A 16,597-nucleotide genomic window follows, 5' to 3' on the forward strand; every position below is an offset into this window, starting at 1 on the left:
ATTAACTAGCTGACCATGTTGAATCTTAGTCCCATGGGACGTAATGAAACCTCTTTCTTTCCACAAACGGCCAAAACTATGGGCCACGCCGAACGCGTACTGACTATCTGTGAACACATTCACTCTCTTTCCCTTAGCTAAAACGCACGCTCTTGTTAGCGCGATCAATTCTGCAGCCTGGGCAGAATTCTGACTCACTCTTGCAGTCTCCACAATCGTACTCAAAGTCGTTACGGCATAGGCAGCAGTCACATCACCATTCTCCAATTTGAAGCAAGACCCATCAACATACAACGTGCCATCTGGATCTGACAACGGAGTATTTTTTAGATCGATTCGTCCTTTTGTTTCTTCCTCAGTTCTGAAACAACAGTCGTGTGGTTCGGAATCACTCGACTCTTGGCTAGTCGGCAACAATGTTGCTGGATTCAATACATTGCATCTTTTGATCTGAATATGACTAGCTAATAGTGTCAGTTCATAGCCTGATAATCTAGCACTGGTAAGGTGTTGCGTCTTGGTTCGGTTCATGAGTGTATCCACAGCATGAGGAACCATAACTACTAGCATGTTGTTCATTACTAAACCAGCAGATTGTCGAATGGAAGCTGCAGCTGCGGCTGTAGCTCTCAAGCAACTAGGCAACGCTCTAGCTACTGGATCTAATGTTGATGAAAAATACGCACAAGGGCGTTGTTTATCACCAAATTTCTGCGTCAACACACTCAATGCACAACCTTCTCTCTCGTGGACATAGAGTGTAAATGGCTTACTGTAGTCGGGTGTACCCAATACAGGTGCTGAACACAGTGCATTTCGTAACTCAGAAAAACTCTGCTGACATTCAGCAGACCATGGTACCGGACTCGGAACACCTTTCCCAGTCAAGGCTACTAATGGTTTTGCTAAAAGTGAAAAATTTGGGATCCATTGCCTACAATAGGAGGTAATACCCAAAAAGGCACGCACTTCTCTCTGCGTGCTAGGAACATTCATCTGTGTAATTGCTTTTATTCTCTCTGGGGTCAACTTCCTTCCCTCCTTTGACAAGAGATGACCTAGGTAGGTCACTTCTTGGCAGCAGTATTGCATTTTTGAAGGTGACACCTTGTGATTTAAATCTGACAAGTGATGCAATAAAGAAATCGTAGCTGTTTTGCAAGTTTCCTTGTCATCGGCAGCCACTAGAAGATCATCGACATACTGTACTAAAGCAGAACCACGAGGAAGTACGAAGGAATCTAACTGACTTTTTAATGCTTGACTGTAAATGGATGGGCTTTCACAATAACCTTGTGGAGCGCGTTTAAATCTAAAACTTCGTCCTCCTAGAGAAAAACCGAAAATATCTCTGCTTTCCTCGGCTATCGGAATGCTGAAAAAGGCATTTTTCAAGTCGACAACTGAAAACCATGCTGCTGTAGCGGGAATCAACGTTAACAATGCAGTAATGTCTGGTACCACAGGAAACTGTGGGATCACAATTTTATTAACCTCTCTAAGATCAATTACGAACCTATATACTGGAGGCTTTGTAGGGTCAGTTCGTTTCAAAATAGGCAGTACAGGACTATTACAGACATTACCTCTAGTCTCTTCTACAACATCTTTCTTGATCAGGTCTTGTACTATCAGTAGGAGCGCACGCTCACCTTCACTAGAGATTCTGTATTGTGGAATTCGTGGAAGTTTGACATTTGCTTTCAAAGTTACTACATAGGGTGGAATTTCCAATAGACCTACATCATTAGGACCAGTCGCCCAAAGAGTATCAGGGAGTGAACGCAGCTCTGGTGGGAGCGCATCCATCGACAAGTACATCGGGGAGATGATTCTTTTACCCAACGTAAGCTGTACTCCCGCTGGAGAACAGTACAATGTCGCGTACAGGCGTTTTAACAAGTCTAAACCAAGCAGATTTTCGTTACAACCTGTCGTCAAAATCAGGGGTGCTTTCAATTGACGGGGTCCAACAGAAATAGACAAAGGACCAGAAACAGGGTTGTGAACAGGGGCGCCCGAAAAACCTACTGAAACGTTTGTTGAGCCAGACAAAGGTGCGCCAGGGAGTTTCGCATGTATGATAGAACTTTTTGCTGCACCAGTATCCAACAGAAACGGTTCGACTATACCTGATGTTGCTACTGCGACATAAGGCCCACTCTGATCTACTGGTACTGATACTACTCCCTCTCTTTGTCCATGGCTGTCCTAGTATTCACTTTGCTGACCTTCCTCACTAGCTTCATAATAGTCTTCAACATGATACTGTGGAGACCTATTCTGTTGGGCAGATTGTCCATTTCGCTGGTCGAAATAATTAGAGGGGCGATCACTTGTCTGTGGAGGCATAGCACCTCGTCCTCGACCTCTAGAGTTTTGCATAGAACTACCACGACCTCTCTGAGCTGCCGCATCATTATTTTGCGTTCGAACTGGACATTCACTTTTGTAATGACCTTCCTTTTTGCAATAAGCACATTGATTCCATTGGTATTGTGGCCTTTGAAAATTATAATCCGTTCTTTGATATGACCCTTGCTGCATATTAGTTTGATTCATGCGAGGCGGATAAGCTTGTTGTAAAAGTACTTTAGTTTTTAAATCTTTCGTCTTTTTATCTGATTTTTCCTTCTCTTCTTTATCCCTATTTTCATAGTACTGAGCAGTCGCAAGTATTTGCGCAGTCGTAGAGACAGCCCACGCACTTTCAGAATTCTTTAATTTACTACTAAGTTCTGGCAACAGATTGTGCACAAATTTATCGACAAATAATCTCTGACCTCCTTCTGTGCTCATATCCTGACCACTATGATCCACAAAAGTCTCCTCGAATCTTGTGAAAAAGTCGGAGACGCTTTCGTCTTTCTTTTGTTTGCACGCGGACAATTTGTCCCAGTTAACGCGCAATGCTGGCATCAAGGTTTTCATTAAATCGATTATTCTACCAGGCAAATTAGCAATTAAAGGTTCAGGTTTGGAACCACCTATTTGTTGACCATCCGCTGCAATTATAGCTGCCCAGTCACCACCTAGGGCAACCGGATGATTCTCTTTACGAATTTTAGCCCAAATTGGTTGCGGTACTACATTACCAAACAGCAGATCTATGTCAGTTAAATTTAATACACAAGCGTCAACTGTTTGAGCTAACTCTTTGTAGTACCCTGCAGGATTTTTACGCGGATCTGGCAAAGCCTGTTTTACTGCTAATACTTCAGCTCGCTTCCATGGAATATGTATCCATACTCTCTGGAATTGGGCCGGAGCGGCTGCAATACCAAGCGGTGCATTAGCTTGCACAGCTTCGCGCCAAATTGGTGGAACCTCTCTCATTGGATATTGACGATTTCGTTTCGTACTACGTTTCTCTAACTCTCTCGGTGAAAGAAGGGATGAGTCGGATCTATAACTTAGAACCAGTTCCATCGCTTCTTTTATATTTTGTCCAACTATCATACCTGTAGCAAACTCTTTCTGAACATTAATTAATTCTCCTAGATTTGATTCAGGGTCATCCTCTTCCAATTCCTCACGTAGAAGGAAACACATTTCATCGAACACATATCGTTGTGTCGGTTCGTTCCATTGCATAAATGTATCTAATACATTTTGTACATTATATCTTCCAACTTTCGAAACCCATCTAAGAGCAGTGGAATCTAGTATTCCTCTTTCTTCAGTACTGGGAAGCTGACTACGTCTCTGCACAGAGTCAGAGGTAGGAGTCTTAATCAGAGTTTTATAGAAGGGAGATAGAATATTAGAGACAGAATCAGTGATTCTTCGACGAACAGAAAGCGGAGTCATAATATTAGCAGAGGCAGTGAATAGAGTAGCAGTTGGAACAGATAGATCAGGAACAGTAGGAGTAGCTTGAAAATTAGCTTGTGAAGTAGCAGGTGTGAGTGACACAGGCATAGGTAAAGAAGTCGGCAACCCTAGAAGAGGGGTTGTCGAAGGAACATTAATATTGACCACAGGAGGTACAGGAACTTGATTCAGGGGAGCGAGAACAGGGACACCAGGTTGTCCAGCAACCTGTAATTGAACATTCGGTATAGGTGGAGCCGTAGCACCTTGTGCATACGGTGGGGGTGATCGTAACAAGTAAGACAATAGGGGATCCTTTTCAGGGTCCTCTACTATCTTAGCCGTACTCGATGGTAAAGCAGGATAGCACTTGTCTATCGCTAAATTACGCTCTCTATCGGCCACCTCCATCGCTTTCTCGGACTCGTTGAGTTGCAGCTGCCTAGCAGACTGTTCTAAAGTCAACTCTTGCTCTTTCTGTTCTTTCTTCAACTTTTTAATTTCTCTCTGTTTAGATTCTTTTCGCCAATAACGGAAAGAATCAAACATTGCCGGCCGGGCTTTCTTCTTAAACAACCTTCTTTCTAGATTATCGAGAATTTCAGGTTCAAAACTACCATGTAGTGGCCAACTAAGGACACCATCTTTTTCTGTATAGCGGATCCATATCTCGTTATAAGAGATAGGGCCCACACCAAATTTGCAATATAGATCATAAAGGGGAGTTCCAATCGGAGGAACCAAACACGAGTCCTCCAACTGGGAATCACTGTTGCAACTAAAACAAGACAACATACAATTTTTCTGACTTACCATTTTATAATCCGGAACACAAGACAAACAAAACACAAAAAGATGCGCACTTGAACCGAGAACTTAGGCCTACCAGAACTGACAATTGTATCGATACCTGAACTGAACAGAATGATTATCGTAACTAGAATAACCAGTGATAACCTTACAGAACTGAACTGAACTGAGAACTAAAAGGATTATCCAAATAGGAGCAACCCTCACAAAATAACCAACTAGCAACCACTAAATACTTAACTGAGGCACTGAAGACGTCACCAAGGAGAAACCCGTCACGTTTCGCCGTACTGAGGACTGCACCTCGGGTCCAAGACAGGGCGACGGTCAAGGCAACGGACCACTGCAGCCGTCTGAACGGGAACCCTCGTGGAAGAGGACGTCGGGGCCACTTTTGCGATATGCCGGGATCGATGAAGTGGGGCGCCTCCCTCTGAAATCTTCACACGAAGCTCCTCGAATTCTTCAGGCTTTTGGACAGGTACCGAATGACGTCGCCCCGAGTTGGGCGCCAAATGGAGTTCTGGACTTTTTAGTTCCGTCCAGAGGTGTCAGGGACAACACCCGAAGACCCCGGAGTTCAACCTGTCTTGGTACACAAATAAACAGAAACACGGGCTTCTCGATGGTGGCGTCAAAGACCAAAGGTTTATTACTGCAGGGACACAGAAGTCACAGAAACTACACATGGGCAGTATCTAGGAGCCTGTTCGATTTGTACAAAGAGGGTTGTTCCTTATATACAAAATATTGGGCTTCAGGCAAATTCTTTACATGTTACCACAGTTCTAAACATTCGTGTCTTATACAATAAATATTTGGCGTTGCACAGGAATCGTCAACAGTATCTGATGTCAAAACATTACAAATGAGGGGTTCCCACTAGTCCATCATAATCCCATGTCAATTCTTCATTCAAGACCCGGACCGCCTCATCGTAAATTTCGTTACCACCCCCTAATAAAGGCCCAGAAGGAAAGGAGCAGAGCCAGGTGTGGAAGATAGAAAGACAGGATAAGAAATGTTTGTGGGTCGTAAATGGGCACGGTTACCAGCTTCGGCCGCCTAATCATGATCAGGCCAATGAACACAAGAACCAGTATAGCAGGACTGGCCTCAGGCTGGGGAGGCAGCTCTTGCCGAGTCATGCTGCCACAGCGTTGCTGGCCTAAGGTGCACGTGTCACTTGCAAGGTGAATCGCCGGCCAAAGCCTATGTGTCCTTTAATGAAAAGAGGTCATTGCGTGTCCATTGACTATGTGAGGGCAAGGAAAACAAAATGGCTTCCGTGTTCTAAGATGGATGCCATGGGTAGATCACAAATGTGTTGGTAACAGGAGTGCTCTTGCTCGTAGCATAGCGAAAACACCAGGATATACTAAATGGATCATTTGCGGTTCACCGATACCAAAATTATGTATTTACGACAATGTTACAAACACGAGTAAAATTGTCACGGAACCTCAGGAGCATCTGAACCAATCAAACACTCACACCCAGTCAACAGATCTGGGTTTAATCCATTACCGTTCCTTAGCCCACTCTGCCACCCCAGCTCCGACATGGCCATATGCAAATCAGTCTGACCCTGTGCCTCATGGAAACAGTCCAGCCCGAACTGCCAAGCCATGCCTTCCCTGGACCGGAAACAAGCTTCCTAGGACTGGTTTCTGTCATTTCAGCCGTCTTCAGCCAGGCTTGCTTAAATCCAATGGCAAAGTGAGCAAGGGACTCACGTCTGAGCATACCCTGCCAACTTATGGCGAACAAAGCGGTACAAAAGGGGGTGGTGATGAACGGAGAATCTGAACCAATCAAACACTCACACCCAGTCAACAGATCTGGATTTAATCCATCACCGTTCTTTAGCCCACTCTGCCACCCCAGTTCAGACATGGCCATATGCAAATCAGTCTGACCCTGTGCCTCATGGGAACAGTCCAGCCCGAACTGCCAAGCCATGCCTTCCCTGGACCGGAAACAAGCTTCCTAGGACTGGTTTCTGTCATTTCAGCCGTCTTCAGCCAGGCTTGCTTAAATCCAATGGCAAAGTGAGCAAGGGACTCACGTCTGAGCATACCCTGCCAACTGATGGCAAACAAAGCAGTACAAAAGGGGGTGGTGATGGACGGAGTATCTGAACCAATCAAACACTCACACCCAGTCAACAGATCTGGGATTAATCCATCACCGTTCTTTAGCCCAATCTGCCACCCCAGTTCAGACATGGCCATATGCAAATCAGTCTAACCCTGTGCCTCATGGGAACAGCCCAGCCCGAACTGCCAAGGCATGCCTTCCCTGGACCGGAAACAAGCTTCCTACGACCGGTTTCTGGCACTCCAGTTATCTTCAGCCAGGCTTGCTTGGATCCAGTGGCAAAGTGATCAAGGGACTCACGTCTGAGCATACCCTGCCAACTTATGGCGAACAAAGCGGTACAAAAGGGGGTGGTGATGAACGGAGAATCTGAACCAATCAAACACTCACACCCAGTCAACAGATCTGGATTTAATCCATCACCGTTCTATAGCCCACTCTACCACCCCAGTTCAGACATGGCCATATGCAAATCAATCTGACCCTGTGCCTCATGGGAACAGTCCAGCTCGAACTGCCAAGCCATGCCATCCCTGAACTGGAAACAAGCTTCCTAGGACCGGTTTCTGGCATTTCAGCTGTCTTCAGCCAGGCTTGCTTGAATCCAGTGGCAAAGTGAGCAAGGGACTCACGTCTGAGCATACCCTGCCAACTTATGGCAAACAAAGCGGTTCAAAAGGGGGTGGTGATGCACGGAGCATCTGAACCAATCAAACACTCACACCCAGTCAACAGATCTGGGTTTAATCCATTACCGTTCCTTAGCCCACTCTGCCACCCCAGCTCCGACATGGCCATATGCAAATCAGTCTGACCCTGTGCCTCATGGAAACAGTCCAGCCCGAACTGCCAAGCCATGCCTTCCCTGGACCGGAAACAAGCTTCCTAGGACTGGTTTCTGTCATTTCAGCCGTCTTCAGCCAGGCTTGCTTGAATCCAATGGCAAAGTGAGCAAGGGACTCACGTCTGAGCATACCCTGCCAACTGATGGCAAACAAAGCGGTACAAAAGGGGGTGGTGATGGACGGAGCATCTGAACCAATCAAACACTCACACCCAGTCAACAGATCTGGGATTAATCCATCACCGTTCTTTAGCCCAATCTGCCACCCCAGTTCAGACATGGCCATATGCAAATCAGTCTAACCCTGTGCCTCATGGGAACAGCCCAGCCCGAACTGCGAAGGCATGCCTTCCCTGGACCGGAAACAAGCTTCCTACGACCGGTTTCTGGCATTTCAGCCATCTTCAGCCAGGCTTGCTTGGATCCAGTAGCAAAGTGATCAAGGGACTCACGTCTGAGCATACCCTGCCAACTTATGGCGAACAAAGCGGTACAAAAGGGGGTGGTGATGAACGGAGAATCTGAACCAATCAAACACTCACACCCAGTCAACAGATCTGGATTTAATCCATCACCGTTCTTTAGCCCACTCTGCCACCCCAGTTCAGACATGGCCATATGCAAATCAGTCTGACCCTGTGCCTCATGGGAACAGTCCAGCCCGAACTGCCAAGTCATGCCTTCCCTGGATCGGAAACAAGCTTCCTAGTACCGGTTTCTGCCATTTCAGCCGTCTTCAGCCAGGCTTGCTTGAATCCAGTGGCAAAGTGAGCACGGGACTCACGTCTGAGCATACCCTCCCAACTTGTGGCGAACAAAGCGGTCCAAAAGGGGATGGTGATGGACTGAGCATTTGAACCAATCAAACACTCACACCCAGTCAACAGATCTGGGTTTAATCCATCACCGTTCTTTAGCCCACTCTGCCACCCCAGTTCAAACATGGCCATATGCAAATCAGTCTGACCCTGTGCCCTCATGGGAACAGTCCAGCCCGAACTGCCAAGCCATGCCTTCCCTGGACCGGAAACAAGCTTCCTAGGACCGGTTTCTGGCATTTCAGCCGTCTTCAGTCAGGCTTGCTTGAATCCAGTGGCAAAGTGAGCAAGGGACTCACGTCTGAGCATACTCTGCCAACTTATGGCGAACAAAGCGGTACAAAAGGGGGTGGTGATGGACGGAGCATCTGAACCAATCAAACACTCACACCCAGTCAACAGATCTGGGTTTAATCTATCACCGTTTTTTAGCCCACTCAGCCACCCCAGTTCAGACATCGCCATATGCAAATCAGTCTGACCCTGTGCCTCATGGGAACAGTCCAGCCCAAACTGCCAAGCCATGCCGTCCCTGGACCGGAAACAAGCTTCCTATGACCGGTTTCTGGCATTTCAGCTGTCTTCAGCCAGGCTTGCTTGAATCCAGTGGCAAAGTTAGCAAGGGACTCACGTCTGAGCATACCCTGCCAACTTATGGCAAACAAAGCGGTACAAAAGGGGATGGTGATGGATGGAGCATCTAAACCAATCAAACACTCACACCCAGTCAACAGATCTGGGTTTAATCCAGCACTGTTCGTTAGCCCAATCTGCCACCCCAGTTCAGACATGGCCATATGTAAATCAGTCTAACCCTGTGCCTCATGGGAACAGTCCAGCCCGAACTGCCAGGCATGCCTTCGCTGGATCGGAAACAAGCTTCCTAGGACCGGTTTCTGGCATTTCAGCCGTCTTCAGCCAGGCTTGCTTGAGTCCAGTGGCAAAGTAATCAAGGGACTCACGTCTGAGCATACCCTGCCAAATTATGGCGAACAAAGCGGTACAAAAGGGGGTGGTGATGAACGGAGAATCTGAACCAATCAAACACTCAACACCCAGTCAACAGATCTGGGTTTAATCTATCACCGTTTTATAGCCCACTTTGCCATCCTAGTTCAGACATGGCCATATGCAAATCAGTCTTACCCTGTGCCTCATGGGAACAGTCCAGCCCTAACTGCCAAGCCATGCCTTCCCTGGACCGGAAACAAGCTTCCTTCGACCGGTTTCTGGTATTTCAGCCGTCTTCAGCCAGGCTTGCTTGAATCCAGTGGCAAAGTGAGCAAGGGTCTCACGTATGAGCATACCCTGCCAACTTATGGCGAACAAAGCGTTACAAAAGGGGGTGGTGATGGACGAAGCATCTGAACAAATCAAACACTCACACCCAGTCAACAGATCTCGATTTAATCCATCACCGTTCTTTAGCCCACTCTGCCACCCCAGTTCAGACATGGCCATATGCAAATCAGTCTGACCCTGTGCCTCATGGGAACAGTCCAGCCCGAACTGCCAAGTCATGCCTTCCCTGGATCGGAAACAAGCTTCCTAGTACCGGTTTCTGCCATTTCAGCCGTCTTCAGCCAGGCTTGCTTGAATCCAGTGGCAAAGTGAGCACGGGACTCACGTCTGAGCATACCCTGCCAACTTGTGGCGAACAAAGCGGTCCAAAAGGGGATGGTGATGGACTGAGCATTTGAACCAATCAAACACTCACACCCAGTCAACAGATCTGGGTTTAATCCATCACCCTTCTTTAGCCCACTCTGCCACCCCAGTTTAAACATGGCCATATGCAAATCAGTCTGACCCTATGCCTCATGGGAACAGTCCAGCCCGAACTGCCAAGCCATGCCTTCCCTGGACCGGAAACAAGCTTCCTAGGACCGGTTTCTGGCATTTCAGCCGTCTTCAGCCAGGCTTGCTTGAATCCAGTGGCAAAGTGAGCAAGTGACTCACGTATGAGCATTCCCTGCCAACTTATGGTGAACAAAGCGGTACAAAAGGGGGTGGTGATGGACGGAGCATCTGAACCAATCAAACACTCACACCCAGTTAACAGATCTGGATTTAATCCATCACCGTTCTTTAGCCCACTCTGCCACCCCAGTTCAGACATGGCCATATGCAAATCAGTCTGACCCTGTGCCTCATGGGAACAGTCCAGTCCGAACTGCCAAGTCATGCCTTCCCTGGATCGGAAACAAGCTTCCTAGTACCGGTTTGTGCCATTTCAGCCGTATTCAGCCAGGCTTGCTTGAATTCAGTGGCAAAGTGAGCACGGGACTCACGTCTGAGCATACCCTGCCAACTTGTGGCGAACAAAGCGGTACAAAAGAGGGTGGTGATGCACAGAGCATCTGAACCAATCAAACACTCACACCCAGTCAACAGATCTGGGTTTAATCCATTACCGTTCCTTAGCCCACTCTGCCACCCCAGTTCCGACATGGCCATATGCAAATCAGTCTGACCCTGTGCCTCATGGAAACAGTCCAGCCCGAACTGTCAAGCCATGCCTTCCCTGGACCGGAAACAAGCTTCCTAGGACTGTTTTCTGGCATTTCACCCGTCTTTAGCCAGGCTTGCTAGAATCCAGTGGCAAAGTGAGCAAGGGACTCACGTCTGAGCATACCCTGCCAACTTATGGTGAACAAAGCGGTACAAAAGGGGGTGGTGATGGACGGAGCATCTGAACCAATCAAACACTCACACCCAGTCAACAGATCTGGGTTTAATCCATCACCGTTCTTTAGCCCACTCTGCCACCCCAGTTCAGACATGGCCATATGCAAATCAGTCTGACCCTGTGCCTCATGGGAACAGTCCAGCTCGAACTGCCAAGCCATGCCATCCCTGAACTGGAAACAAGCTTCCAAGGACCGGTTTCTGGCATTTCAGCTGTCTTCAGCCAGGCTTGCTTGAATCCAGTGGCAAAGTGAGCAAGGGACTCACGTCTGAGCATACCCTGCCAACTTATGGCAAACAAAGCGGTTCAAAAGGGGGTGGTGATGCACGGAGCATCTGAACCAATCAAACACTCACACCCAGTCAACAGATCTGGGATTAATCCATCACCGTTCTTTAGCCCAATCTGCCACCCCAGTTCAGACATGGCCATATGCAAATCAGTCTAACCCTGTGCCTCATGGGAACAGCCCAGCCCGAACTGCCAAGGCATGCCTTCCCTGGACCGGAAACAAGCTTCCTACGACCGGTTTCTGGCATTCTAGTTATCTTCAGCCAGGCTTGCTTGGATCCAGTGGCAAAGTGATCAAGGGACTCACGTCTGAGCATACCCTGCCAACTTATGGCGAACAAAGCGGTACAAAAGGGGGTGGTGATGAACGGAGAATCTGAACCAATCAAACACTCACACCCAGTCAACAGATCTGGATTTAATCCATCACCGTTCTATAGCCCACTCTGCCACCCCAGTTCAGACATGGACATATGCAAATCAGTCTGACTCTGTGCCTCATGGGAACAGTCCAGCTCCAACTGCCAAGCCATGCCATCCCTGAACTGGAAACAAGCTTCCTAGGACCGGTTTCTGGCATTTCAGCTGTCTTCAGCCAGGCTTGCTTGAATCCAGTGGCAAAGTGAGCAAGGGACTCACGTCTGAGCATACCCTGCCAACTTATGGCAAACAAAGTGGTTCAAAAGGGGGTGGTGATGCACGGAGCATCTGAACCAATCAAACACTCACACCCAGTCAACAGATCTGGGTTTAATCCATTACCGTTCCTTAGCCCACTCTGCCACCCCAGCTCCGACATGGCCATATGCAAATCAGTCTGACCCTGTGCCTCATGGAAACAGTCCAGCCCGAACTGCCAAGCCATGCCTTCCCTGGACCGGAAACAAGATTCCTAGGACTGGTTTCTGTCATTTCAGACGTCTTCAGCCAGGCTTGCTTGAATCCAATGGCAAAGTGAGCAAGGGACTCACGTCTGAGCATACCCTGCCAACTGATGGCAAACAAAGCGGTACAAAAGGGGGTGGTGATGGACGGAGCATCTGAACCAATCAAACACTCACACCCAGTCAACAGATCTGGGATTAATCCATCACCGTTCTTTAGCCCAATCTGCCACCCCAGTTCAGACATGGCCATATGCAAATCAGTCTAACCCTGTGCCTCATGGGAACAGCCCAGCCCGAACTGCGAAGGCATGCCTTCCCTGGACCGGAAACAAGCTTCCTACGACCGGTTTCTGGCATTTCAGCCATCTTCAGCCAGGCTTGCTTGGATCCAGTAGCAAAGTGATCAAGGGACTCACGTCTGAGCATACCCTGCCAACTTATGGCGAACAAAGCGGTACAAAAGGGGGTGGTGATGAACGGAGAATCTGAACCAATCAAACACTCACACCCAGTCAACAGATCTGGATTTAATCCATCACCGTTCTTTAGCCCACTCTGCCACCCCAGTTCAGACATGGCCATATGCAAATCAGTCTGACCCTGTGCCTCATGGGAACAGTCCAGCCCGAACTACCAAGTCATGCCTTCCCTGGATCGGAAACAAGCTTCCTAGTACCGGTTTCTGCCATTTCAGCCGTCTTCAGCCAGGCTTGCTTGAATCCAGTGGCAAAGTGAGCACGGGACTCACGTCTGAGCATACCCTGCCAACTTGTGGCGAACAAAGCGGTCCAAAAGGGGATGGTGATGGACTGAGCATTTGAACCAATCAAACACTCACACCCAGTCAACAGATCTGGGTTTAATCCATCACCGTTCTTTAGCCCACTCTGCCACCCCAGTTCAAACATGGCCATATGCAAATCAGTCTGACCCTATGCCTCATGGGAACAGTCCAGCCCGAACTGCCAAGCCATGCCTTCCCTGGACCGGAAACCAGCTTCCTAGGACCTTTTTCTGGCATTTCAGCCGTCTTCAGCCAGGCTTGCTTGAATCCAGTGGAAAAGTGAGCAAGGGACTCATGTCTGAGCATACCCAGCCAACTTATGGCGAACAAAGCGGTACAAAAGGGGGTAGTGATGGACGGAGTATCTGAACCAATCAAACACTCACACCCAGTCAACGGATCTGGGTTTAATCCATCACCGTTCTTTAGCCCACTCTGCCACCCCAGTTTCGACATGGCCATATGCAAATCAGTCTGACCCTGTGCCTCATGGGAACAGTCCAGCCCGAACTGCCAAGCCATGCCTTCCCTGGACCGGAAACAAGCTTCCTAGGACCGGTTTCTGGCATTTCAGCCGTCTTCAGTCAGGCTTGCTTGAATCCAGTGGCAAAGTGAGCAAGGGACTCATGTCTGAGCATACTCTGCCAACTTATGGCGAACAAAGCGGTACAAAAGGGGGTGGTGATGGACGGAGCATCTGAACCAATCAAACACTCACACCCAGTCAACAGATCTGGGTTTAATCCATCACAGTTCTTTAGCCCACTCTGCCACCCCAGTTCAGACATGGCCATATGCAAATCAGTCTGACCCTGTGCCTCATGGGAACAGTCCAGCTCGAACTGCCAAGCCATGCCATCCCTGAACTGGAAACAAGCTTCCAAGGACCGTTTTCTGGTATTTCAGCTGTCTTCAGCCAGGCTTGCTTGAATCCAGTGGCAAAGTGAGAAAGGGACTCACGTCTGAGCATACCCTGCCAACTTATGGCAAACAAAGCGGTTCAAAAGGGGGTGGTGATGCACGGAGCATCTGAACCAATCAAACACTCACACCCAGTCAACAGATCTGGGTTTCATCCATTACCGTTCCTTAGCCCACTCTGCCACCCCAGCTCCGACATGGCCATATGCAAATCAGTCTGACCCTGTGCCTCATGGAAACAGTCCAGCCCGAACTGCCAAGCCATGCCTTCCGTGGACCGGAAACAAGCTTCCTAGGACTGGTTTCTGTCATTTCAGCCGTCTTCAGCCAGGCTTGCTTGAATCCAATGGCAAAGTGAGCAAGGGACTCACGTCTGAGCATACCCTGCCAACTGATGGCAAACAAAGCGGTACAAAAGGGGGTGGTGATGGACGGAGCATCTGAACCAATCAAACACTCACACCCAGTCAACAGATCTGGGATTAATCCATCACCGTTCTTTAGCCCAATCTGCCACCCCAGTTCAGACATGGCCATATGCAAATCAGTCTAACCCTGTGCCTCATGGGAACAGCCCAGCCCGAACTGCCAAGGCATGCCTTCCCTGGACCGGAAACAAGCTTCCTACGACCGGTTTCTGGCATTCCAGTTATCTTCAGCCAGGCTTGCTTGGATCCAGTGGCAAAGTGATCAAGGGACTCACGTCTGAGCATACCCTGCCAACTTATGGCGAACAAAGCGGTACAAAAGGGGGTGGTGATGAACGGAGAATCTGAACCAATCAAACACTCACACCCAGTCAACAGATCTGGGATTAATCCATCACCGTTCTTTAGCCCAATCTGCCACCCCAGTTCAGACATGGCCATATGCAAATCAGTCTAACCCTGTGCCTCATGGGAACAGCCCAGCCCGAACTGCCAAGGCATGCCTTCCCTGGACCGGAAACAAGCTTCCTACGACCGGTTTCTGGCATTTCAGCTGTCTTCAGCCAGGTTTTCTTGAATCCAGTGGCAAAGTGAGCAAGGGTCTCACGTATGAGCATACCATGCTAACTTATGGCGAACAAAGCGTTACAAAAGGGGGTGGTGATGGACGAAGCATCTGAACAAATCAAACACTCACACCCAGTCAACAGATCTCGATTTAATCCATCACCGTTCTTTAGCCCACTCTGCCACCCCAGTTCAGACATGGCCATATGCAAATCAGTCTGACCCTGTGCCTCATGGGAACAGTCCAGCCCGAACTGCCAAGTCATGCCTTCCCTGGATCGGAAACAAGCTTCCTAGTACCGGTTTCTGCCATTTCAGCCGTCTTCAGCCAGGCTTGCTTGAATCCAGTGGCAAAGTGAGCACGGGACTCACGTCTGAGCATACCCTGCCAACTTGTGGCGAACAAAGCGGTCCAAAAGGGGATGGTGATGGACTGAGCATTTGAACCAATCAAACACTCACACCCAGTCAACAGATCTGGGTTTAATCCATCACCGTTCTTTAGCCCACTCTGCCACCCCAGTTCAAACATGGCCATATGCAAATCAGTCTGACCCTATGCCTCATGGGAACAGTCCAGCCCGAACTGCCAAGCCATGCCTTCCCTGGACCGGAAACAAGCTTCCTAGGACCGGTTTCTGGCATTTCAGCCGTCTTCAGCCAGGCTTGCTTGAATCCAGTGGCAAAGTGAGCAAGTGACTCACGTATGAGCATTCCCTGCCAACTTATGGTGAACAAAGCGGTACAAAAGGGGGTGGGGATGGACGGAGCATCTGAACCAATCAAACACTCACACCCAGTCAACAGATCTGGGTTTAATCCATTACCGTTCCTTAGCCCACTCTGCCACCCCAGTTCCGACATGGCCATATGCAAATCAGTCTGACCCTGTGCCTCATGGAAACAGTCCAGCCCGAACTGTCAAGCCATGCCTTCCCTGGACCGGAAACAAGCTTCCTAGGACTGTTTTCTGGCATTTCACCCGTCTTTAGCCAGGCTTGCTAGAATCCAGTGGCAAAGTGAGCAAGGGACTCACGTCTGAGCATACCCTGCCAACTTATGGTGAACAAAGCGGTACAAAAGGGGGTGGTGATGGACGGAGCATCTGAACCAATCAAACACTCACACCCAGTCAACAGATCTGGGTTTAATCCATCACCGTTCTTTAGCCCACTCTGCCACCCCAGTTCAGACATGGCCATATGCAAATCAGTCTGACCCTGTGCCTCATGGGAACAGTCCAGCTCGAACTGCCAAGCCATGCCATCCCTGAACTGGAAACAAGCTTCCAAGGACCGGTTTCTGGCATTTCAGCTGTCTTCAGCCAGGCTTGCTTGAATCCAGTGGCAAAGTGAGCAAGGGACTCACGTCTGAGCATACCCTGCCAACTTATGGCAAACAAAGCGGTTCAAAAGGGGGTGGTGATGCACGGAGCATCTGAACCAATCAAACACTCACACCCAGTCAACAGATCTGGGTTTCATCCATTACCGTTCCTTAGCCCACTCTGCCACCCCAGCTCCGACATGGCCATATGCAAATCAGTCTGACCCTGTGCCTCATGGAAACAGTCCAGCCCGAACTGCCAAGCCATGCCTTCCCTGGACCGGAAACAAGCTTCCTAGGACTGGTTTCTGTCATTTCA

The sequence above is a fragment of the Lissotriton helveticus genome, chromosome 3_1 (assembly GCF_964261635.1).
Source record: "Lissotriton helveticus chromosome 3_1, aLisHel1.1, whole genome shotgun sequence".
Lineage (NCBI taxonomy): Eukaryota > Metazoa > Chordata > Amphibia > Caudata > Salamandridae > Lissotriton > Lissotriton helveticus.